The 26,704-nt window shown below is 42.5% G+C and overlaps 1 protein-coding gene across 3 annotated transcripts in view; it reads left to right on the top strand.

The window, feature by feature from the left end:
- The window catches only part of galnt11 (UDP-N-acetyl-alpha-D-galactosamine:polypeptide N-acetylgalactosaminyltransferase 11 (GalNAc-T11)), a 175,728-nt gene that overhangs the window by 9,667 nt on the left and 139,357 nt on the right, over positions 1–26,704 (top strand). For all 3 annotated transcript variants that reach the window (XM_048551106.2, XM_048551074.2, XM_059639861.1), the window contains exon 2: positions 4,258–4,313. The gene's annotated coding sequence lies outside the window, so the exon portion shown is untranslated. The remainder of the gene's footprint in view (positions 1–4,257; positions 4,314–26,704) is intronic.

The following is a 26,704-nucleotide window of genomic DNA, read 5'->3' as shown; positions in this document are numbered from 1 at the left end:
CATTGTCATTTGTTGGGAAAAACTAGTTCATTAATGTTCTTTAGGAAGGAAACTACCATCCTCACCTGATTGGGCCTACATGTGATTCCAGACCCACAACAATGCCCGAAACGTCAGCTTTTGTGCTCCTAAGCTGCTGCTTGGCCTGCTGTGTTCATCCAGCCTCAAATTTTATTATCTTGGATTCTCCAGCATCTGCAGTTCCCATTATCTCTCCCTTAAACTGTTCCCCTCTCACCTTGAAATCATGACCCCTAGTAACTGAGTCCCCCACTCTGGGAGAAAGCTTCTTCTAATCCACTCTGTCGATACCTCTCATGATTTTGTAGACCTAATGACTGAGGAGAAATAATATACTGAGACCAATAAGACTAAGAGGAAGTCCAGAAGGGGAGAGTTTACTAACGGCGTTGGTGGGACTGGTGGTCTGAAGTGTAATTTTTTGTTTTAATGTGAGGAGAATGACAGGTAAGGCAGATGAACGTAAGAGATTGGGTTAGAAAATATAATTACTCTGTTGTAACTATTTGAATTCAATATTGAGTCCTGAGGTCTACTGAGTCTCTCGGCAGAAATTGTGATGAGATTAGATTCCCTACAGTGTGGAAACAGGCTGGAAACAGTGTGGAGTTTGCATATTCTCCCCGTGTCTGCGTGGGTTTCCTCCGGGTGCTCCGGTTTCCTCCCACCTTCCCCCTCTTCCCAACCCATCTTCAGATATACCAGATTATTCTATTTTTTAGAGTCTGTAACTAGACTAGCAGCTTAATGTTCTGAGATCTAGATGTTTTAGCGAGTTAGAGATGGATGTAAAAGTGGTGGGACAGTTACGTGACTGGTTATGAAGAATATCACAGCTATACTGAGAGAGTACATCTTGGAGAGCTCATCCAGTGACACTATAATTGTAGAGCTCAAGATATCTCAATGAGAGAAAGAGAGAGAAAATAGTGATTAGGCAGACAACGGAATGGGTAAAGGCCAGCCTGGGAGAATCAATAGCTGCTAATGGGGACCAGGGAAAATGATTCAGGGCGGCACGGTGGCTCAGTGGCTGGCACTGCAACCTCACAGCACCAGGGACCTGGGTTCGATTCCGCCCTCGGGTTACTGTCCGCATGGAGTTTGCACATTCTCCCTGTGTCTGCGTGGGTTTCCTCCGGGTGCTCCGGTTTCCTCCCACAGTCCAAAGATGTGCAGGATAGGTGGATCAGCCATGCTAAATTGCCGGTAGTGTTCAGAGGTGTGTGGGTTGTAGGGAGATGGGTCTGGGTGGGATGCTTCAAGGGGCGGTGTGGATTTGTTGGGCCGAAGAGCCTGTTTCCACACTGTAGGGAATCTAATCTAATCTAATCTAAATTTCTGCTGAGAGACTCAGTAGCCCTCAGGACTCAATACTGAATTCAAAAATCTTTATTCCAACCTCCACACACCAGGTCTTGTCACCACTTAGGCTGCTACCACAAACAACCCATTCTCAGCTACTAATGGTCCATTAGCAGCTGTTGATTTTCCTAAACTAACCTTTACCCATTCCTTTGTCTGTCCAACTGTTTTCCCTCTCTGGGCTCCATCTCCACCTATTGTTTACTCCTTACCCCTCTTCCCAACCCATCTTCAGATATACCAGATTATTCTATTTTTTAGAGTCTGAAATATGAAATAGTTGATGCAAAGTTACAATATTTGCGGTATGTACTATCAATGGCTTATGCGATCATGAGATACAGTGCAAGATTTTATTATTTCAAAATTATAATTAAAATTTCAGTCTCATGATTTTAGGGACATATGCATATCTTAAGGCCTTACATTAAGAAAAAAAAAATTGATTTTTCCCTCAGATTAAGGAGGAAATTGTTTTACATTCAACCAAAATCATAAGTTACAGCCACTGTGATCTCTTATCCTCTTTGTAGCCAGTAACCATTTCATCTTTTTTTCTTGCTAATTTGTATAACACTGTGCTTGTTCCATTTCAGTCATTGATCTGAAATAGCCAGAAAATTTCCGGAAATGGCTTCTCGTCCCAAACAGTACCTGTAGACTGTTAACTAATGTCCTGTGTAATGATTACGAGGGTTATAAGATTTATATTTTAGAATATGCCTTAAAACCTACATTAAAAGTAGTCATGTGACTATTTCAAAATCAACCTGACAGCAAGCCTAGTTTAATCACGGGACTGACTGAGCACGGTGAAGTGTGCTTATCTGGGAAGAAGAGTTGAGGGCAGCTGTGCTAACAATAAACAGGCTTACTGGCTCTAAGGGGCCGAAGGAAAAGGAGAGGGAATAAAAGAACAGATGGTATAGTCAGCAGAGAGAAGAGACTACAGGTTCTTAAGGAGCTACTGAAGCCAAATATGGGAGGGAGATGGATGGTCTCAAGCCAGGGAGGTGTATTCTGCATTCTTTTAAGGAATCTGAATGATTTGACCTGGCATGGTCCAAGGGAAGAAGAATCACAGCTTTATTGCTGGATTACAAAGTGTGAAGCTGGATGAACACAGCAGGCCAAGCAGCATCTTAGGATATTGCTGGTAATGGATTTGGGAAATCTCAAAACTGAAGCTAGTGTCTGGTAAGTTACTACTTGATGAAGTGGCAAAATGTGGACTCATTAGAACTTGAGCAAATGTAGAAATTTTATGTTAAGGACGATAATTCTGTGGAGAGTGAGACTTTTGACAAGGATAGAAATGGAGCATCTTTTCTGCCAGTTAAAGCTGCCTCCAGTGTTTGGTTCACATTTTTAGTAATTTGTTACCTCACCGCTACTCCGAACCCCTCCACTGCCTCTGTGTTATGAAACTGCTTGTCTGATGTCTTGGTTTAGGTGAACTGCAAACTCTTTTTCTGAAGCACTGGGATGATAAAACTTCACAATCTAGACCCTTGCCACCAGTTTCATTTCCCCATCTTGATGAAACTGTATGAAGTGAATCCACAATGTGCACAGCTTTGAAGTTAGAACTAAGTTTTCAATCTGATGTACAGGTACTATTCACCATAAAGACTGCCCATTTCTTTAAATTGCCGGCCTCCATCCTTACCTCCATCTATGAACATGAACAATTTATCAATGCCTTATTCACATCTCATCACAATTTTTCATTGTTGCCCATGCTGTCCTCATTCATCTCCCAAATTTCCACCCCTCTTTGTCTCTCACACTGTCTGTGTCTTTCTCACCCTCTCTCTCTCTCTCTCTCTCTCTCTCACATCCTCTCTCTCATACACACACACACGCATGCACATGCACACACACACGCACGCTGGATCAGTCCATCCAACATCCTGCTACTATCCTGTTTCATGCAAAATGCTGCTAGTTCATCACATTTGTCCTTATTGACTTATGCTGGTTCATGGTCCTCCAATTTATACATTTAAATGCATATATTTAGAGTCTGTATGAACCCCACACCTCCCTGTTACTTTACTGTCAGCCAATTTGACTCTGATGCTTTACGCACATTTCCCTCAATTCACCATACCACTGATTTTTGTGTCTTCAACCTGCTGGGCTCCTGGCCTTGAAGTTTCCTGCCTAACCCTTTTCCACATCTTCTTTTTCTCCTCTGGCTTTAAAGTAGACCTTAAAATCTAAGATCCAGCTTTGATCACACCTCCTAGGTTACTTACTTGTATTTTTCACTGTAACCTCTGAAGTGCTTTAGAATATTAAACAATATAAATAAGCGAGATGAAAAACAAATTGTGCTCATCATAAATTTTGGTGCATTTAAAATATGGGTAAAGCTTTGTTAAATTCTGGGCAAAGGTGCCTTGTTACTTTACAATAGGAAATTCGTATTTTTCAGGCACTCTGGCCAAACAAACATAATTTCCAGTTCTGAGGAAGGGTCACTGGACCCGAAACATTAACTGTTTTTTCCTTCACAGATGTTGCCAGACCTGCTGAGCTTTTCCACCAACTTTGTTTAGTTCCTGATTTACAGTATCCACAGTTCTTTCATTTTTTAAACAAATAGTTCTGCTACTTCTAATAGACTAATTTTGCTTGACACTTTAAAACTGTCCTTTTAGGAAAATGTTAACATTAAATGTCTCACTGTTGCAAACAGGAATATGCTATTCATATACAAATGATTTCTGACCATTCTTGGATCGTATAATTGATCTTAATAGGATAATAGGTCGGCACAGCATCGTGGGCCGAAGGGCCTGTACTGTGCTGTACTGTTCTATGTTCTGTGTTCTATATTCTAATAGTGTTTGTTTCTTTCTTTAGATGAATAATGCAGTATGCTTCATGCTTTTTATGAAACTGAACATTACATAGCTGGGGTAAGTAATTTGATTTGAACTGATCCCTAATTAGTTTGATCATAAGACCATGAAGTAGGGCATTCAGTCCATTGAGTCTAATCCAAATTCAGTGAGATCATGACTCATCTGATAATTCTCAACTCCATTTTCTTTCCTTTTACCTGTAACCCTTGATTCCTATTCTGATTAAAAATCTGTCTATCTCAACCACGCAACATCAACAGCCCTCTGTGGTAAAGAATTCCACAGATTCACTATGTTCTGAGAGAAGAAGTTCCTCCTCATCTGTGTGTTAAATGTGCAAACTTTCTCTGAGATTTTGCCCTGTGGTCCTCAAATCTCCTGAAGGGAACCAATCTTTCCGCATTTACCCTGCCAAGTCCTTAGGAATCTTGGGAATGTTTAAATAAGGTCACCTCGAATTCTTCTAAATTTCGAACAGTATCAGGCCAATTTACACAATCTGTCATAAGACAGTTCATCTGTGCTTGGATCAGCTGAGTGAACCTTCTGTGGACTGCCTCCAATGTCAATATGTCTTCCCTTTGATTGTTCAGCAATGTTTTTCCAGTTAAATAATAGTCAGCTCTTCCATTCTTCCTGCCAAGGTGCTATACCTCACTTTTTTCCAAATTATATTCCATCTGCCGAATTTTTGTCCACTTGCTTAAGCTGTGTTTCTCCCTTTGCAAACTCTGTGTCACCCTCACAAAACATGCAAACAAGCAACAAGAGTAGGCCAGATAACAAAGTGTGGAGCTGGATGAACACAGCAGGCCAAGCAGCATCTCAGGAGCACAAAAGCTGACGTTTCGGGCCTAGACCCTTCTTCAGAGAGGGGGATGGGGAGAGGGAACTGGAATAAATAAACAAGAGTAGGCCACTTGGCCCATCGCACCTGCTTTGCCATTTAATAAGATTATGGATGATCTGGTTTTATCTTCAATTCTATGATTCTGCATATTCCAATAAGTGTTCATTTCCTTGGTTATCAAGAATCTACTACGTCTCCCTTAAAAATATTTCAAGGTTGTGCATCCATTGCCTTCAGAGGAAGGGAATTTCAAAGACTTTCAACCCTCTAAGAGAAAAATAAAGATTCTTCATCTCAGTTTCAAAATAAGGAATGCTTATTTAAAGCAACAATTCCGAGTTCTAGGTTCTTCTACAAGAGGAAACGCGCTTTCAACATCTACCTGGCCATGTCCCTCACCTCTGACACTCCTAAAATCTAGTGGATACAGTCCAAGCCTATCTGGCATTTCTTTGTAATAGCTCCGACCAGTTATTAGTCTAGTATACCTTCTCTGAATTGCTTCCAATGCACTAATATCCTTCCACAAGTATGGTGACCAGATCCAGTCCCTCCAATGGTCTGTGTAACTGAAGCGTAGCCTCTTTTGCATTTAATTCCCTTTGCAATAAACCTCCTCTGTTAGTTTTTCTGATTACCTGCTATATTTGTGTACCAACCTTCTGTGATTCTTGCATTAGGACACGCAGATCTCTCTGCATCTCAGAGCTCTGCAACCTCTCACCGTTCAGATAATATGTCTTTTTTATTTTTTCTGCCAAAAAGGACAATTCTACACATTCTCATATTGTTTCAGAGATAGTAGGAATTGCAGATGCTGGAGAATCTGAAATAACAAGGTCTGGATCTGGATGAACGCAACATGGGCCAAGCAGCAGCAGAGGAGCAGGAAGGCTGACGTTTTGGGCCTAGGCCCTTCTTCAGAAAATTTCTAGGCCTGAAACGTCAGCCTTCCTGCTCCTGTGATGCTGCTTGGTCTGCTGTGTTCATCCAGCTGTACACATTCTCATATTGTGTTCCATTTGCCAGATATTTGCCCATTCACTTAATGTATCTTTATTTCCTTGTAGGCTCTTTATGTTCTCTTCACAGTTCACTTTCTTACTTATCTTTGTGTCATCAGCAAATGTACTGTTGATCCCTTTGTCCAAGTCATTTATATAAATTGTGAAGAATTGAGGCTCCAGCACTGATTCCAGTGGCACAGCAATTATGCTTCCTGTTAGCAAGCCAATCTTCAACCCATGCCAATGTGTTAACTCCAGCACTATGAGCTTTTATTTTCTGCAATAACCTTTAAAGTGGCACCTTAACAAACGCCTTCTGGAAATCAAAATGCATCAACTCATTCTCTTTTATCTAAAGCACAAGTTACTTCTCCAAAAATCTCCAGTAAATCAGTTAAACATGATTTCCCTTTGACAAAACCATGTTGGCTCTGCTTGATTATCTTGAACCTCCCCATGTGCCCTGTTATAATGTCTTATTAGCTTCCAGCATTTTCTATGACAGATGTTAAGCTAATTGGCCTGTAGTTTCCTACTTTCTGCCTCCCTCCCAATCTAAAGGAATCTTCTGTGATCTAATGAGCTTTGGAAATTTAAAACCAACACAGCAAAGATGCTGCTTGGCCTGCTGTGTTCATCCAGCTCCACACTTTGTTATCACAGCAACTATTTCACTGGCTACTTCTTTTGCGGTTCCAACAATTTACTCAGTACTACTTCCTCAGTGATTGTAATTTTCTTGAGTTCCTGCTTCCCTCTCAGCCCCTGATTTACAGCTATGTATGAGATGCTACTTTTATCCTCTCTAGTGAACACTTGCACAAAATAGCTGTTCAATTTGCCTTCCCATCTCTATCTCCGTCATCTGCACAAAATTGGCTAAAGTATGTCTGCTATGTTCATCTTGTCATTAATATGTGTTGTAATAATTGTGGGCCCAGTGCTGATCCCTGTTGCACTCCATTACTTAAAGGTTATCTTCCTGAAGACGCCCCCTGCTTATCTTGACTCTCCATCTCTATTAGTTAATCTGTCCTTTATCCATGCTAATATAATCCCTCCAACGTTGTGGGCTCTTATTATATTGTCTGTAAGTCTTTGATACTTGATCAGATGTGCATCTTAAAATGCACTGTTTTGCTGTATTAAACATTATCCATTTTATTAGACAAATGTTTGACTAATTGATCTTGTCAAGAAGAACTGAGTCAGCTACGTCTAATGAGTCTTGGGTCTGGTAAATGTGGGATGCAATGTTCACTTTCCAGCCAAGAGAAATACCTGTATATTTAATTTGAAGTATAAAAATGCACGTGTGTCATATTTACAGATTGTGCTTCAGCTCAAGATCAAAGCATCTGTGCTTTGTCACCATTTATTTCTCACATGTAGCATTTGGAAGTGTAAGATACATTTTTGATCCTTGTGTTCTTACTAAAATGCTTTAGGAAAATAGTTTTTAATGAATTAACTATGATGTGGATGCAAGCCATAAGCACTTGGTAACAACATTTAAGAAAGGATAGTCCATTATAAAATTAGTAACTTTAATAACTAACAAAATTAAATATCTAAACTCGATGATGTTTCAGTACAAAACTAGATCTAGAAATTAAAGTTTCTTTATTGTGGATTCAGTTCTTTGAAATCATAGAATCATACAGTACAGGAGGCCCTTTCATCCATCAAGTCTGTACTGCCAATAATATGTTATTTCCTACACTAGTCCCCCTTTCTCACACGAGGCACATAGTCCTGAATGTTATGACAATCAACTTACCTGTATAAGCTTGCCTATAAATTGTTCATACAGTTGGAAACGTACGCTGTGTTATAGTCATTCTGTTAAACATACCAAGCAAAATTTATATAGATTGTGCTTCTCCTTTCTTACCTACTTTGATTTTTCCATTTGATTTTCAGCTCTTACTTCAAGTTTTCTTGAGGAAATCCTTCATTTTCACTACAGTTCTGTGGGCAGTGGCTTTCATCTGCTCACCGCGCAAGAACCCAGCTCAAACATATACATGTGATAATGGGAACTGCAGATGCTGGAGAATCCAAGATAATAAAATGTGAGGCTGGATGAGCACAGCAGGCCCAGCAGCATCTCAGGAGCACAAAAGCTGACGTTTCGGGCCTAGACCCTCTCTGATGAAGGGTCTAGGCCTGAAACGTCAGCTTTTGTGCTCCTGAGATGCTGCTGGGCCTGCTGTGTTCATCCAGCCTCACATTTTATTATCTCAAACATATACATGGTGACTTTTAAATGAGAAAGTGTTCCAGATTGATTCAGAGCAGTGAAATGGAAATAATTGCCAAGACTTAGAGGGATGACAGCCCCTGCTCTTCTAGCAGTCTAAAGGCTTCCTCATTGTATCATTCACCCCTACAGTTCAGGTACCGAGGAACCATGCAAAGCGTGCTCCTCAGATTGACAATGTTTGCCATCCATGACTAGTCACAATTACTTAAACCAATCAGCTGGTCTGTCCCTGTGGTTTTAAAAAAGCAGCAGCGTAAACACCATACACAAAGATTTTCAGTAGCTTCATTTTGAAAGTGCAGCAATTCCTTCCACAAACCTTAATTTTAAAACAATCCATTTTCCATTTCAGTCCACAATCAAAATTACAGAAAATGAAATGATTCAGTCTTTATACAAGACATAGACAAACAATTAAATGTTATAAAAAAAAGCTAAGTATCAATTTTAGGAAGTTTCATGGAAACTTTATCCATGACCTGTAGTGAATTACCCTGCACAATTCACTGCTCATCTCATTATGTGTGGACTAGGGTTCTACTCTTGTGCTACCCTGTGCTAACCAGCAACACAAGTACTCCCACTGCTGGGGTATTCCTGGATTTCCACCAACTGTACCACATTTAAAGACTAGCTGTGCACCAGTCAATCCGTTCCCGCCATGAATAGCCTTTCACAGTACATGAAGACACAAAAGAAAAGCTTCTGAAAGCAGATCAGAAACATATTTTTACTTTGTATAATTTCCATTTGCATTTAATTTCTATTGCACATTTGTGAGTTGGGCAAACATGGAAAGAAAATAGGTCATGCATCATAGTGAGAGTTCCAGGCACAGCCTGTCAATCTAGGTGGTGTTCTTGTTCCCCCTCTCCTTTACTCCTCTTCCTCCCCCCACACCCTCCAACATTGATATTATTTTGTTCCTTGCACTCCCTGTCAATCCCATTAGTTCCACACCTCCACATCTCCATCCAACTTTATTTTTCAGTTAAGTCTGCATTTCAGCAGATCACATATTAAACCTTAGGATTATGCTTAGTCATGTCATCATTATGATGCATTGCTCCTCTGTTAAAGTCAGTGTGATGGTGGCTGTTGATGCCCCCTCCCATGCCGTGTAACCCTTCCCCTCTAATTCACTACTATTTCCCACCCATGTATGTTGAATTGCTCCTGTTCTCAATTACTATCTCCTTTAAATCCCAGAGTGCATCCTTCAATCCCCACAATTGACTCCTCAAATTACCCATTGTTTAATATCCCCGATAACCTACCTGATGTCAAGTGAACAGAACCCCAGCCTTGACTGTGGCCCACCCTGACTGACTTGGAAAAAGATCCCTGACTGATTGTGTAGCAAACTTAACCACTAATCCTCTGGCTGGTTGCACTGGACCCGACCATGGGCAATTCCCTGAGCTGAAATGATATTGACTTTGATCATCAGAAGCAGATGCCTACCGGTATCCAGGCCCCCACACTGAGATCAGGGGTTCTGTTTGACTGATTGTTGCGGCACCCACAACTGACAACTTGACTGGCCTGGGGACTAGAGATAATAGGAACTGCAGATGCTGGAGAATCCAAGATAACAAGGTGTGGAGCTGGATGAACACAGCAGGCCAAGTAGCATCTTAGGAACAGGAAAGCTGATGTTTCGGGCCTAGACCCTTCATCAGAAATGGGGGAGGGGAAGAGGGTTCTGAAATAAATAGGGAGAGAGGGGGAGGCGGATTGAAGATGGATATAGGAGAAGATGGGTGGAGAGGAGACAGACAAGTTAAAGAGGCGGAGGTGGAGCTAGTAAAGGTGAGTATAGGTGGGGAGGTCGGGAGGAGATAGGTCAGTCCAGGGAGGACGGACAGGTCAAGGGGGCGGGATGAAGTTAGTAGGTGGGAAATGGGGATGTGGCTTGAGGTGGGAGGAGGCGATAGGTCAGAGGAAGAATGGGTTAGGGATGTGGGGATGAGCTGGGCTGGTTTCAGGATGCGGTAGGGGGAGGGGAGATTTTGAAGTTTGTGAAATCCACATTGATACCATTGGGCTGCAGGGTTCCTAAGTGGAATATGAGTTGCTGTTTCTGCAACCTTCAGATGGCATCATTGTGGCACTGCAGGAGGCCCAGAATGGACATGTCATCTGAGGAATGGGAGGAGTTGAAATGGTTTACAACTGGGAGGTGCCAAGATAACAAAGTGTGGAGCTGGATGAACACAGCAGGCCAAGCAGCATCTCAGGAGCACAAAAGCTGATGCTTCGGGCCTAGACCCTTCATCAGAGAGCCTTACTGATGAAGGGTCTATGCCCAAAACGTCAGCTTTTGTGCTCCGGAGATGCTGCTTGGCCTGCTGTGTTCATCCAGCTCCACACTTTGTTATCTTGGATTCTCCAGCATCTGCAGTTCCCATTATCTCTGATACAGCTGGGAGGTGCAGTTGTTTATTGCGAACCGAGTGTAGGTGTTCTGCAAAGCGGTTCCCAAGCCTCTGGTTACTATCCCCTTTTGACTTTGAAACCTAGCCATCAGGTTGAGATTTGTTCAGTGTGTTTGCCTCTTAAGCTGCTGGCACATGCTGCAGCAGTGACATTGACAAAGCACATGCCATACAGCAACATGTCCATCCTCTTGACTGATCATTGCTGGCAAACATGACAACCTGTTTGGCTTCGTCTGGCACTAAACTGCAATGCAAAATATAAGCACTGTGTGAACCGAGAAGTTCTGAATGAGGAGGTACAGCGCAAAAAGAAGCAAAACAAAGATTTGATGAGTAGATGAGAGGTGAGTGAGTAATAAGAAAGCAAAGAGCCCTGACATGCAGACTGCTCCAATGTATGAAATAGGTGCCTTTGTGCAAAGCAACTCAGCAGCAGTATTACAGTGAAAAGTGTTGATGTACTGCAAAGCGCAATATTATTATGGAAAACTGTATTCTTAAGTGAGTCAGCGATGTACCACAATGATGGGGTGGTACTATTTGTACATTTCGCCCTCTGTGGGCAAGAGGCTTAGGCGGTCACTGCACATATACAGTACCCTGAAATTTTGGATACTATTGGCCAAGGTGGTAACAATTTTACTATATATCATGAAAAGTGCTATAATTTGTGTATCAGGCTAACATTGAGTTGCTCTGTAGTCTTTGGACTGGTCTGCACCAAGTCCCAGAAGTGCAGTTGAAGATCTGATTAAAGATGGGTTGTCTAGGAGTTTAGCAGCCAATATTGATTGAACAACCATAGAATAATATAAAGCAACCATAGACAATAATATAAAACAAGGGAGTCAAAACATGGGCAATATAATTATTTACCAGTGCTTTCCTGTGTTGAATTGTTGTCATACATTTTGTAGGCATCTAAAATAAGATCAGCTTGGTACTGAATTTTATAAAGTAACATTTGAACTGTGCATATGCAAAGTTTAGCAAACTAAAATAGATTCTGTTGTGGACTTAATATTTAACAAGTAAAGAAGGAACTATATTTAGTTTTACTGCCTATCAGTTATTTTCCCAAAAATAAATTTGTTTGTAGCCATGTAAATATACTGATTGTTTTTAATCAGCTTTTTGTGTTGTCTTTTTATCTTCTTGCTTGCTACTCCCCAACTACTTTCAAAATTTGCAGCATAATGTCCTTTTCATTTCAAAGATTTAATCATAGAATCCTTACACTATGAAAACCGACCATTTGGCCCATTAAGTCAATACCAACCCTCCGAAGAGCATCCCACCCGTACCCACCACTTATCCTACTCCTGAATTTCCCATTCTAGACGTTATAGGCAATTTAGCAAAGCCAATCCACCTCACCTGCACATTTTTGGACTGTGGGAAGAAACTGGAGTGCCTGGAGGAAACTCATGCAGACAGGGAGACAATGTGCAAACTCCACACAGACAGTCGCCTGAGGCTGGAATTGAACCCAGGTCCCTGGTGCAGTGAGGCAGCAGTGCTAACCACTGAGCTACCGTGCTGCTGAAGTCTTCAAAGATTTGTGTTGTGCATTTGTTATTTGTAGCATCAAAACGTGCAGAATTGTGGAAATTCAGTATCCTTTGGAAACTTAAGGCTGAATCTCAACTGTCAAGAATAGCGGAGCCATATTAGAGATCAAAATGTAAAAATCCACTCACTTTGGGTTTGCAGAACAAGGGGCAGCTGTTCATGGAAACTGTATTGTTTATTTAAATATATTGTGGGCTGTGTGCTTTCATTTTAGTGGCCATTCTATTTTTAACTGCAGCCAGGTTTTCCAGGTCTTGGGGAACTCAGAACCTTAAGGAAGATGAGAATGGCTTTATCCAGGCATAATTGCTTTTACAGTACTGTTGACCAGAAATATTTCCCAATGAGTATGCCTGCCCATGTAAACCACCCTCCCATTCCACAAGTTGTCTGCTCCAATCTTTCACATCCTTGACAACAATGTGCATCCATCATCTTCCACATCTTTCAATAATCTCTGTTCCTTGCCAATGTACCTTCATGCCCACGAGATAACAAAGTGCAGAGCTGGATGAACACAGCAGGCCAAGCAGCATCTTAGGAGCACAAAAGCTGACGTTTCGGGCGTAGATCCTTCACGCCCACGTCAGTTTTGGCCCTGTAAATAGGCCTCCTCCTGGAACGAGAGGCCTTGTACCCTTTTAAAATTAAAAACAGAACTGGTGGAAATACTCAGCAGATCTGGCAGTATCTGTGGAGAGAGACAGACATAGAATTAACATTAAGTGAAAAGTTGTCCTTCAGAACTGAAGGAGGTTAACAATGTTTGCAGCATGCCTGTCTCAAAGAGCCTTGGCATCACTTAATAGCTGTCTTTACTTGTGAGCTTAGGCATTACATGTTGGCACTTAGAAGCTTGAGCACAGACACTAATTGCCATTGGGATTTCCATTTGTCTCTTTAATCCTGTTCATTTTCAGTGCCTTCCATTTTGCTTCTAGTGTTTGATGGAACTTTGTCTTTTAATCTTTTCTGTCTGTATTCTCTATCAGACTTTATCTTTTGTTTTTTCGCTTCTTTTCTCTGTTGATCCAATAAAACTTTTGCCTTCTGAAGAAGTCATATTCGACTACTGTAGCATCTTTGGAATATTTCCAGCATCTGTTATATTTAGCTTTTTATCCTATACATTCATTCTCTTGTTATATGTTATTCAACTTTCTATTGGTTTTTGTGCTTTGTCCTACTATCGCGATGTTTGCTGTTGAGTTAACCATCACTGGATCTCTTTTTGACTTTATAAATACAATTGTAACACAGGGAGATGTCCAAAGGATTGTTTTCCCAAATTTCTGTCCTTATCAGAACATGTGATCATTGCAAGGGTACAATGTGTTTTTATACTCACGTATACTTTCAAAGGTACGGTTTGTATTGAAGATACAGGCTTAGGCTAGTGTTTGGTTGGATCAATGCAAGTAGCAATATGGGATCAAGGTATCAGAAATATTTCCTTTTAGGTGAGCACTTTGGAGAGAGTGACCTTAATTAGGTTATGTTTACTTTAGCAATGGAAAGGGAAAGGAACATGCCACAGGGCAAGAGTTATAGATGGGGGAAGGGAAATTATAATGCGATTAGGCAAGACGTAGGAGGCATAGAATGGGTCAGTAAAATGCAGGGGATGGGGACCATTGAAATATGGAGCTGGTTTAAGGAACAGATATTGCGTGTCCTTGATAGGTATGTCCCTGTCAGGCAGGGAGGAAGCGATTAAGGGAACCGTGGTTTACTAAAGAAATTGTATCTCTTGTTAAGTAAAAGAGGGAGGATTATGTGACGATGAGACGAGATGGTTCAGATGAGGCGATGGAGAGGTACAGATTAGCTAGGAATGATTTAAAGGGAGAGTTAAGAAGAGCGAGGAGGGGACATGAGCAGACATTGGCAAGTAGAATAAAGGAGAACTCTAAAGCTTTCTATAGGTATGTGAGGAATAAGAGGATGACTAGGGTAGGAATAGGGCCAGGCAAAGACAGAAGTGGGAAGTTGTGTGTGGACCCTGTGGAGATTGGAGAGGTGCGAAATGATTATTTCTCATCTGTTTTCTCTGAGGAACAGGAGAATATTGTAGGGGAGATGACTGAGTTATGCGCTACCAGAATTGAAAGGATTAAGGTTAGTAAGGAGGAGGTGTTATCAATTCTAGAAAGTGTGAACGTAGATAAATCCCCTGGGCCAGATGGGATTTTTCCGAGGATTGTCTGGGAAGCTAGGGAGGAGGTGGCGGAGCCTTTGGCCTTGATCTTTGAGTCCTCATTGTCAACAGGTTTAGTACCAGAGGACTGGAGGATTGCAAATGTTGTGCCCTTGTTCAAGAAGGGCAGTAGAGATGACCCAGGTAATTATAGACCTGTGAGCCGTATGTCTGTTGTAGGAAAAATTTTGGAATGGATTATAAGAGATAGGATTTATAATCATATAGCAAGCAACAATTTGATTGGAGATAGTCAGCATGGATTCATCAAGGGCAGCTCACAAACCTCATTGAGTTTTTTGAGAAGGTGACCAAGCATGTGGATGAGGGAAGGGCAGTTGACGTGGTGTACATGGCCGTCAGTAAAGCCTTTGATAAGGTTCCATGTGGTAGGCTATTGGAGAAAATACAGAGGCACGGGATTGAGGGAGATTTAGCAGTTTGGATTAGAAACTGGCTTTCTGTAAGAAGGCAACGAGTGGTGGTTGATGGAAAATATTCAGCCTGGAGTCAGGTCACTAGTGGTGTGCGTCAAGGATCTGTTTTGAGACCACTGCTGTTTGTCAATTTTATAAATGACTTGGACGCAGACACAGGTGGATGGGTTAGTAAGTTTGCAGATGACACTAAAATCGGTGGAGTGGTGGACAGTGTGGAAAAATGTTGCAGGTTGCAGGGAGACTTGGATAAACTGCAGAATTGGGCCAAAAGGTGGCAAATGGAGTTTAATATGGATAAATGTGAGGTCATTCACTTTGGGAGGAATAATAGGAAGGCAGAATACCGGGTCAATGGAAAGATTCTTGGTAGTGTAGATGTGCAGAAGGATCTTGGTGTCCATGTACATAGACCCCTGAAAGTTGCCACCCGGGTTGATAGTGCTAAGAAGGCTTACGGTGTGTTAGGTTTTATTGGTAGAGGGATTGAGTTCCCGAGCCGTGATGTCATGCTGCAACTGTAAAAAATGCGAGTGCGGCCTCAGTTAGAATATTGCGTGCAGATCTGGTCACCCCATTACAGGAAGGGGAAGCATTGGAAAAGGTGCAGAGGAGATTTACCAGGATGTTGCCTGGTCTAGAACGCAGGCCCTCTGAAGAAAGGCTGAGGGACTTGCGTCTGTTCTCATTGGGGAGAAGGAGGCTAAGAGGGGATTTAATAGAGACATACAAGATGATCAGAGGATTAGATAGGGTGGACAGTGAGAGTCTTTTTCTGAGGATGATGACTTTAGCTTGTACAAGGGGGCATAGCTACAAATTGAGGGGTGATAGATTTAAGATAGATTTCAGAGGCAGGTTCTTTACTCAGAGAGTGATAAGGGCATGGAACGCCCTGCCTGCCAACGTAGTTAACTCAGCCACATTAGGGGTATTTAAACAGTCCTTGGATAAGCAGATGAATAATGATGGGATAGTGTAGGGGGCGGGGCTTAGATTAGTTCACAGGTCAGAGCAACAGCGAGGGCCAAAGGGCCTGTTCTGCGCTGTATTGTTCTATGTTCTATGAATGTTAAATGTAAATTCAGACAGGTTGAGCTGTATAGTATGATTTTGTGTTCTATCTTTCTGGTATATTCTATGGTACTGTCTGTCTCATGTGATGTAGTTGTCTTTAGTTGTGAGCCTTGGCATTAAATGTGCCATAAGATAATAACTGTCTTTACTTGTGAGCTTAGGCATTACATTTTGGCACTTAGAAGCTTGAGCACAGACACGAAGTGCCATACTGAGAGGGTGCTAAACTGGTAGAGGTGCCAGCTTTTGGACGAGAGTTCAAATTGAGGCTGTCTGTCTCTTGAGTAGATGTAAAAGATTCCAGTATATTATTTTGAAGAAAAACAAATGATTGTCCCCTCAATCTTAGTCAACATTTATTTTGCAATCAGCATCATTAAAACAGATTATTTTGTCACTATTTTAATGCTTTTTATAGATGTAGCTGTGCAAAACTGGCTATCATGTCTTCCATATAACAACGACACCTCAAAACTAAATGGTAATTGCAATCACTTGCTAACAAACATGATTGTCCACTGAGGAAATGGTGTCACCACTCATAACTTCTGTGGGTCCTAGTTCTGGGTGCTGAGCTATATGTTTGACCACACATTTGTCAGGTGTTTCTGGGAGGTGAAAGTGATCCTTGGTCTTGAGATGGTTGGCATTTCTTTCTCTGGTTTCTTTTCCATACTTCGTCTCGCCAGTGGGTGATTTTGAAGAATTATATCTCTTCACACAAGAGTTTCCTCCAAGTCAGTTTCATCCGAATAAAAGTCTCCAGTGCATTGACATCAATGTTGCATTTCTTGAGGGAAGCTTCAGCGAGACTTTGAAATGTTTCCTTTGTTGTCTTCTAGTCTGAATGCCTTTCTTAAGCTGGGTGAAGAAGAATGTCTGGTGACCAGAACTCAGGTAGCTGGCATGTGGCCAGCACAGTGAAGTTGCTTTCAGATGACCATGGCCTTGATGCTTCTGCTTTTAGCTGCTTCAAGGCTGCTGATGTTGGTATGCCTGTCCTCCCAGGTAACGTGGAGAATCCATCTCAAACAGTGTTGATGGTATGTCTAAAGGATCTTGGGGTGGTGTCCAGGTTTCGGAGCTGTATAACGGAGTCAGAGTGTTGACTGCTTGATATGCAAAGATCTTGATATCAGTACAGAAGTCACAGTCATCAAAAATCTATCCAATTTTGTCTTGAATAAACACTACCACAGTGTCCACTGTTTTCTGTGTAAGACAATTTCACAAATTAATGGGGCTTGAGGTGGGAGGAATGGTTAGGGAGGCAGGGAGGAGCTGGGCTGGTTTTGGCCTGTGGTCGGGGGAGGGGAGATTTTGAACCTTGTGAAGCCCACATTGATACTCTTGGGCTGCAGGGTTCCCAAGCGAAATATGAGATGCTATTCCTGCATCTTTTGGGTGGCATCATTGTGGCAATGCAGGAGGCCCAGGATGGACACGTCATCTGAGGAGTTGGGGGGTGAAATTGAAATGGTTCACGACTGGGAGGTGTAGTTGTTTGTTATGAACTGATCATAGGTGTTCCGCAAAGCGGTCCCCAAGCCTCCGTTTGGTTTCCTGACATAGAGGAGACCACAATGGGAACAGTGGATACAGTATATCACCTTAACAGATGTGCAGGTGAGCATCTGTTTGATGTGAAAAGTTTTCCTAGGGTCTGGGATGGGCGTGAGGGGGGAGGTATAAGGGCAGCACTTGCTTCGGTTGCAAGGAAAAGTGCTGGGGGTGGTGGGGCTGGAGGGGAGTATGGAGCAGACAAGGGACCCACGGAGAGTGGTCCATCCGGAAAGCACATAAGGGTGGGGAGGGAAAAATGTCTTCGGTAGTGGGGTCGGATTGCAGATGGCGGAAGTTTCGGAGGATGATGCGTTGGATTTGGAGGTTGATAGGGTGGTACGTGAGGATGAGGGGGATTCTGTTTTGGTTATTATTGCAGATAGGGAGTGTGAGGGATGAGTTGTGGGAAATGTGGGAGACATGGTCGAGGGCATTTTTGATCACTGTGGAGGGGAAGTTGAGGTTTTTGAAAAAAAGGACATCAAGGATGTTCGGGAGTGGAATGCCTCAGCTCGGGAGCAGATGCACTGGAGGTGAAAGACTTGGGAATGGGGGATTGCTTTTTTACAGGAAGGTGGGTGAGAGGAGGAATATTCTAGGTAGTTGTTGGAGTTGTAGGCTTAAAATGGATATCGGTTTCCAGGTGGATGCTAGAGATGGAGACAGAGAGGTCCAGGAAGAAGAGAGAGAGGTGTCAGAGATGGTCCAGGTAAACTTAAGGTTGGGGTGGAAGGTGTTAGTGAAGTGGATGAACTGTTGGAGCTCCTCGTGGGAACACGAGGTGGCACCGAAACAATCATCAATGTAACAGAGGAAGAGGTGGGGGATAGGGCCAGTGTTGCTTTGGAAGAGGGATTATTCAGTGTACCTTACAAAGAGGCAGGCATAGCTTGGGCCCATGCGGGTACCCATGGCCACCCCCTTTGTCTATAGGAAGTGGGATGAATTAAAGGAGAAGTTGTTCAGTGTGAGGACGAGTTCGGATAAGCGAATGAGGGTGTCAGTGGAGAGGGACTGGTTGGGTCTGCAGTACAGGAAAAAGCAGAGGGCTTTTAGGCCATCAGCATGGGGAATGCATGTGTGTGGGGACTGGATGTCAAAAGTGAAAATGAGGTGTTGGGGACTGGGGAATTGGAAGTTCTGGAGGAGGTGGAGAACTTGGGTGCTGTCATGGACGTAGGTACGGAGTTCCTGGACTGAGTGGGAGAAAATGGAATCCAGATAGAAGGAGATCAGTTCAGTGGGACAGGAGCAGGTGGAGACAATGGGTCGACCAGGGCAGTCAGGAGTGAATTTGGTGCTCATCATGGAAGACTGATTCATCATTTGTTGGAGATTGAGAAAAGGGAGGTAGGTGGTAATCAGCAGGTTTTTTTTCTCATTTACTCATGGCTCAGTGGGCTTAGCTGGTGCACTGGCCAGCATTTATTGACTGTCCGTAGTTGCCTTTGAGAAGATGGTATTGAACTATCTTTTTGAACTGCTGATGTCCACGTGCTGTAGGTAAACCCCCAATGCCATCAGAAGGAAATTCTGTTTTGACCCAATGATATTGAAGGAACAGTGATACATTTGATTAAATGATTGATTTTATTGTCACATGTACCAAAATACAGTGAAAAGCTTTGTTCATGAGCGGTACAGGCACATCACAGCACGCAAAGAATGTACCGATCAAAAAGACTTTGAGGCATACTGGTTACATTATTTGAGGCTGGAGTTCATTTAGCAATCTGATAGCGTGAACCTGGTTGAGCGTGCGTTTAGGCTTCTCTATCTTCTGCTTGATTGAAGAGGTTGTAGGAGGTCATTACCAGGGTGCAATGGGTTTTTGATGATGTTGGCTGCCTTTCTTTGGCAGCGAGTCGTGTACATGGAGCCCATGAATGGAAAGTTGGCTTCCTTGATGGTCTAGGCTGTGCACACCACCTTTTGTAGTTTCTTATGGGTCTGGGCAGAGCAATTGCTATACCAGGCCATTATGCACCTGGACAGTATGCTTTTACAAATGGTGCATCTGCATAAGTTATTACATAGAAATTACATAGAATCCCTACAGTGTGGAAACAGGCCCTTCTGCCCAACAAATCCATGCCAACTCTTGGAGCATCCCACCCAGACCCATCCCCTTACAACCCACCTAAGAAAGTTGGTGAGGGACTTTATGGACATGCCAGATTTCCTGAGCTGCCTGAGGAAGAAGAGTAATTGTTGTGCCTTCTTGACAGTTGCATTTATTTGGGAAATCCAGGACAGATTGTGAGTTATCGTCACTCCGAGGAACTTGATGCTCTCCACTGCCTCAACCTCAGTTCCATTGATGCAGATGGGAGTGTGTTCTCCTCTCTTTATTCTGAAGTTAATGAACAGTTCTTTAGTTTTGCTGATTTTGAGAGACAGATTGTTTTCATTGCACCACTTCTCAAGCTTTCTATCTCTGTTCTGTATTTTGACTTGTCGTTGTTAGATATCTATCCCAGTACAGTGGTATCGTCAGCAAACTTGTAAATGGCACTTGTTCAGAATTTGGCAACACAGTTGTGGATGTACAGAGAATACAATAGGGGCTGAGGACGCACCCTGAGGTGGAGTTCTGCTGTTCAGTGTTAGTTCTCACTGATTGCAGCCGACTGGCCAGAAAGCTGAGGATCCTATTGCAGAGGGCGGAGCTCATGCAGTTTTGAGACCAGACTGGACGGGATAATGGTGTTGAATGCAGAGCTGTAGTCAACAAGCAGGAGTCTGACGTAGGTGTTTTTGTTGTCCACACGTTCCAGAGATGAGTGCAGGGCTAGGGATATGGCATCCTCTGTGGACTTGTTATGTCATTCGTCAAACTGTAGGAGATTGAGGCAGGACGGAAGACTGGATGTGGGCCATGACCAGCCTTTCGAAGCACTTCATGAATATTGAAGTCAGAGCTATTGGGCGGTAGTCATTAAGGCGCACAGCATGTGTTTTTTTGGGTACAGGGATAATGGTGGTCTTCTTGAAACAGGTGGGACTTTGGCTTGGAGGAGGAGAGGTTGAAGACATCAGTGAATATCTTCACCAGTTGGTTTGCACAGTATCACAGTGCTCGACCGGGGACAACATCCAAGTCTGTTGCTTTCCTTGGGTTCACTCCCAGGAAGACTGATCTGGCTTCTGAAGTGGTGGCAGAGGGAACAGATGTGTCTGGGGCTTTTGGGGCAGGCATTGCCCCACGCTGGTGGAATTCTTCTTAAACTCAGCAAAGAAAGCATTGAGCATATCAGGGAGAGATGTGTTATTGTCTGCTACCTCTGTTTTGTTTTGTATTCTGTAACGTTGTTTAGGTCTTGCCATAGATGATAGGAGTATGTTTGGTAAATCTGGGCCTCTGATTTAGTCCGGGACTGCTTCTTGGCCTCTGTGATGGCTTTGCAGAGGTCATATCTGGATTTTCTGTATTGGTCTTGGTCACCCAACTTGAATGCTACACGTCTGGTCTTCAGTAGGGAGTGGATTTCCTGGTTCATCCAAGTAAGGGTGGTGAATGACTTTGAAGAGAACTCACAGGTGGTAGTTTTTGCATGTCCCTGTTGCCCTTGTCCTTCTCAATGGAAGTTGGAATGTGATGTTGAAACTAAATTACTGCATTATGTCTGTAGACAGTGCACACTGTAGCTACTGAGCATCGGTGGTAGAAAGAATGGAAAGTGGTGAATGTGGTGCCAATCAAGCAGCCTTCTTGAGCGTTGTTGGAGCTCTGCTCATCCAGACAAGTGGGGAATATTCCATCACACTCCTGACTTGTGCATAGGAGGTAGTGAACAGGTTTTGGGGAGTTAGGAAATGAGTTATATGTTAAAGCATTCCCAGCCTCTGATCTGCTCTTGTAACTACTGTATTTATATGGCTAGTCCACTTCAGTTTCAGGTCAGTTTTCCCTTGCCCACGTTTGATTTGATACTGTAAATCTTCACGGGATCTAGATGTTAAGGACTCCCAGAGCAACTTCCTTCCAACTATATACCACTGTTCTGAAACCCCTGCTGAGTTTGCCCTTTTGGTGGAACAGGACATAGATAGAAATCTTGATGGTGATGTCTGCGCTTTGTTTGTAAGGTGCAATTCCATGAACATGATTATCTCAAGCTATTCCTTGATTAATCTGTAATACAGCTCTCCCAATTTTGGCACTAACTCTGAAACATTGGTAAGCAGGACTTTATAGGGTCGATAGAGCTGGGATTCGAGTGTTGTTATTTTCAGTGACTAAGTAGATGATCTTTCTTTCAGCTCAATGATTTGATAGAACTGAGTGGCTCTCTCGGCCATTTAAAAATCAGCCACATGGCATTAGGTCAGGAGTTAGAAGTAAGCCACACCAGCCTTCCTTCCCTGAAGAACATTCCTGAACTAGGTGACTTATTCAACAGTCAAAGTGCCATGGTCAACAGATGGGCTTATTAATTGAATTTCAATTCCACCAGCTGCCGTTTTCACAAAGTATTAGCCTTGGAACTCTGGCTTACTAGTCTAATTATATTAACATTCTAATACCACCTTAGATTTAAGGCAAAAGATACTTATGCTGTAAGGAAAGTGGCGTATCCTGAGTTTGGAATTGAGGTGCCATTGTTAGAAATATGTGAGGACTTTGATCAAATTAGGCAGTATTAATTCTGATGCTGGATTTGAAAGTGGCTTACTATTTTGTCTGCCATCATATAATCTCACAGTGTGGATCAGGCCATTTGGCCCATCAAGTCCATACTGACCCTCCAAACAGCCATCCCATCCAAACCCACACCCCTACCCTCTCCCTGTAACATTGCACTTCTCACGGCTAATGCACCTAGCCAGCATATCCCTGGATACTATGGGCAATTTAGCATGGCCAATCCAATTAACCTGCACTTCTTTGGACTGTGGGCAGAAACTGGAACACCTGAAAGAAACCTACGCAGGCACAGAAAGAATGTGCAAACTCCACAGACAGTTGCCCAAGGGTGGAATCAAGCCCAGGTCTCCAGTGCTATGAGGCAGCAGTGCTAACCACTGAGCACAGTGCTGAGCAGGATACATTTACAGACGTCAAGAAATCTATCCACCAAATAGCTGCAAGACACAAATCAGGAGTGTGATGGAAGATATTTAGTTTAATAAAACATCTACCAACTGTTAGAAAGTGTTGCAGAGTGAAAGCTGGAATGATGAATAAATGTCATAGAAAACTAATTTACAAGAATATGTTCTTTAATTCTGTAGATGGTGACTTCATTGTAAATTGTCGATGAGCAATTATTGTGAAGAAATTTGATTAATTTTTATTTCATTGTCTTGCGTTGTTTGTTGGAGAATTTTATTGATTTTCAGTTTGATAATAGACCTTGAACTTGAGTCAGACTGTGCAGTAATTATGCAAGTTATTTATTGATAGTGTCCTTGGGTTAGAACTTCATTATTGTTTAGTCTGTCTGATATTCATTGTTTTTATCGTGTTTTATTATTAAGCTTCTGCTTTCATGAATCATCTGTCATGTCATATTGAAGTAGTTCAAAGCTTCCACTTGGTGAAAAAAATAGTAAAAGGTAAGTCTATTACCTCACAACAAAATTTGAAAACTTTTAGATTGAATGACTAAAGAACATGGGAAATAAGAACAGAGTAGATCCTATGGCTCCTTGAGCCTGCAGTGCCATTCAGTATGATCACTGCTTCAACATCTCTTTGCTATACATTGTTTATATTTTTTAATTCATTGACAGAGTATAAACAAAACCTGTCTGTCTTAGCATTGAGTATGCTTGTTGCGCCACGATCCTTTTGGGTAAAGAATTTCAAAGATTCACAAAGGAATTTCACCTCATGTGTGTCCTAAATAGCTGTGTTCCGAAGGTGTGTTTCTGTGTCAAAGATTGTGAACTTGAGCAAAGCATTTGCTTTTATGAAGAGTATTCTTTGATGTTGAGGGAAATCAAATAGATGTAGAAGAGTCATAGACAGATTCATGGGATAATTCATAGAATAACAAAATCATTCTGACAATTGTATTACTTATTATTGAATGGAAAGCGTAGTCATATATAGCAAACAACATATAAAGGTGAATAGTGGTACACCATAGACACACTTGAAAAAGATAATATAACTTTGGCTGAGATTGTTCTTGAGATCTTTGTGAGGATCTGTAAATCAAAGAACCAGAGATCCATAATAGAACAATTGCCAGACAAAATTTCAGTCTCTGTATGTAAAGTATATAAATGATCTGGAGGAAAATGTGGGTGGTCTGATTAGTAAGTTTGCAGATGACACAAAGATTGGTGGAGTTACTGACAGTGCTGACAATTGTGAAAGGATACAACAGGATATAGATATATTGGCCATGATTAAATGACGGAGTGGACTCAATGGACCGAATGGCCTTACTTCCACCCCTACGTCTTATGGCCAGTTGGGGACGGAAATGGCAAATGGAGTTTAGAACATAGAACAATACAGCGCAGAACAGGCCCTTCGGCCCTTGCTGTTGCGCTGACCTGTGAACTAATCTAAGCCCCTCCCCCTACACTATCCCATCATTATCCATATGCTTATGCAAGGACTGTTTAAATGCCCCTAATGTGCCTGAGTTAACTACGTTGGCAGGCAGGGCGTTCCATGCCCTTATCACTCTCTGAGTAAAGAACCTGCCTCTGACATCTGTCTTAAATCTATCACCCCTCAGTTTGTAGCTATGCCCCCTTGTACAAGCTGAAGTCATCATCCTCAGAAAAAGACTCTCACTGTCCACTCTATCTAATCCTCTGATCATCTTGTATGTCTCTATTAAATCCCCTCTTAGCCTCCATCTCTCCAATGAGAACAGACCCAAGTCCCTCAGCCTTTCTTCAGAGGGCCTGTGCTCCAGACCAGGCAACATCTTGGTAAATCTCCTCTGCACCTTTTCCAAATGCTTCCACATCCTTCCTGTAATGGGGTGACCAGAACTGCACGCAATATTCCAAATGAGGCCGAACTAGCGTTTAATCCAGACAAATGCTAGGTAATGCAATTTGGAGGATCAAATTTAGTAGTGAATTATATTGCAAAACCTATGTTCTAAAACCCTTAGGACCATTAACACACAGATAGATCTGGATGTGCAGGTCCACAGTTTCCTAAAAGTGGTAACAAAGGTGGCCAAGGTGATTAAGAAGGCATGCGGCAAGCTTGCCTTTGTCCACTGGGGCATGGAGTGCAAGAATTGGCAAACCATGTTGGAGCTATGCAGAACTCTTGTTAGGCCACTTTTGGAGTATTCTATGCAGTGTTGGGAGACCACACTACCAGAAGGATGTGGAAGCTTTGGAAAGAGTGCAGAGAAGGTTCACCAGGATATTGTCTGATCACCAGGGCATTGGCTATGAGAAAAAGTTAAAAAGACTAGAATTGTTTTCACTGGAATGATGGCAGATCAGAGAAGACCTGATAGAATTCTACAAAACTGAAAGGCATAAATAGGGTGGATAGTCAGAAGCTTTTTCCCAGAGTTGAAGTTTCAATTACAAGGGGGCACAGGTTCAAGGTGAGAGTGGAAAAATTTAAGGGAGATGTGCAAGGGACGCTTTTCACCCGTAGAGTGGTAGGAGCCTGGAGTGCACTGCCCGAAGAGGTGGTGGAAGCAGGCATGCTGGTGACATTTAAGAGGCATCTGGATGGTTACATGAATAGGGAGGTAATAGAGTCACACGGACTGAATAAGGGCAGAAGGTTTGTTTTTTAGATTAGTTAGGGCATGATGATCGGCACAGACTTGGAGACCCAGAGGGCCTGTTCCTGTGGGTACTTCTCTTTTGTTCTTTGATTCTGATTAGCATTACACAAATGTAAATTGCACCTAGATTAACAGGCAAATCATGGTTGTTACAAGCTATAAATTACACCTGGAATAGCAGGATTTTGGATAGTTTGAAGCCATAGAAAAGTTATTCCTCATAGAGTTGTACAGATCTACAGCACAGAAAAAATGCCTATCACATCGACAGTGGTCAAAATGATCACCTAATTGTTGTAGTCCTACTTTCTAGCACTTTGCCCATAGCCTTGTATGACGTAAATACTTCATAAATTTACCAGGGTCTCCATCTCTACCACCATAATAAGTAGTGAGTTGTAGATTCCCATCACCCTGTGGATGTAAAAGTTTTTCCTTACATCTCCCCTAAAGCTTCTGCCCCTACCTTAGATCTATGTCTTTTCCCTTCTTGCTCCCTGTCCAGCACTGAGCTGATGTCCTAAAAGGTAGCATTGAACTGGCAACACAGCCTCCTGAACATGTGCCCCTGGCTGTGGAGGAGAGTTTCGATCCCCCTCACTATACTGTCCGTACTACCATCATATTCCTTTTTGCTCTCCTCCACTTGAATGGCATCATGCATCATGGTGCCACTGTCAGCTAGCTTACTGACTCTACAACTCTCACTGGGACAAATCTTCCGTCACCCCATCCCCAGCCAACAGACTGAATTCCACTCCAACCCACTGCCTCCCTCTTTGCCAGCCCTGACCTCGCCTCATTGATTGCCTCCTTACCTTTTCTTCACTGACAGCCCCAACCTCAGCGACACACACCCTTGACACACAGGCACCTAATAATGCATGCCATCGTACAAACAATCCATTCATATGCACAGACACACCCACCCCTGCCTGCTGCCTTGTCATCTGATACTGCTATGGCTAAGTTATCCTGTATAGTGGAGCTTGTGTGTTGAAAGAATGTTATCCCTCCTCCAGTACGGATCCAACCCCATAACGTTGTGTCAAAAATTATGATTGGAAGTAGTTGGTTTCAAGGTGCTATGCTGTACCATCTTGAACCATCCGTGTCTAGCAGAGAGGCACAGCTCCTTCTCTCTTCTGCTGGGGAGAGATGTTTTTCTAAATTCTACAAGACACTGTTTGAAAAGTGGGGAGCTCTTGTGGTACATGTTTTGTCTTAATTAATACTACGTTAGTACCTTCAACTGATCTCCATAATGCACAAGTAAATTCCTGTTTTAAAAGGTAAAAACTCGTTGGA

This window comes from Stegostoma tigrinum, chromosome 2, assembly GCF_030684315.1.
Source record: "Stegostoma tigrinum isolate sSteTig4 chromosome 2, sSteTig4.hap1, whole genome shotgun sequence".
In the NCBI taxonomy this organism is placed as follows: Eukaryota; Metazoa; Chordata; class Chondrichthyes; order Orectolobiformes; family Stegostomatidae; genus Stegostoma; species Stegostoma tigrinum.
The sequence above is the reverse complement of the archived record's forward strand: the minus strand, read 5'-3'. Positions and strand labels throughout refer to the sequence as shown.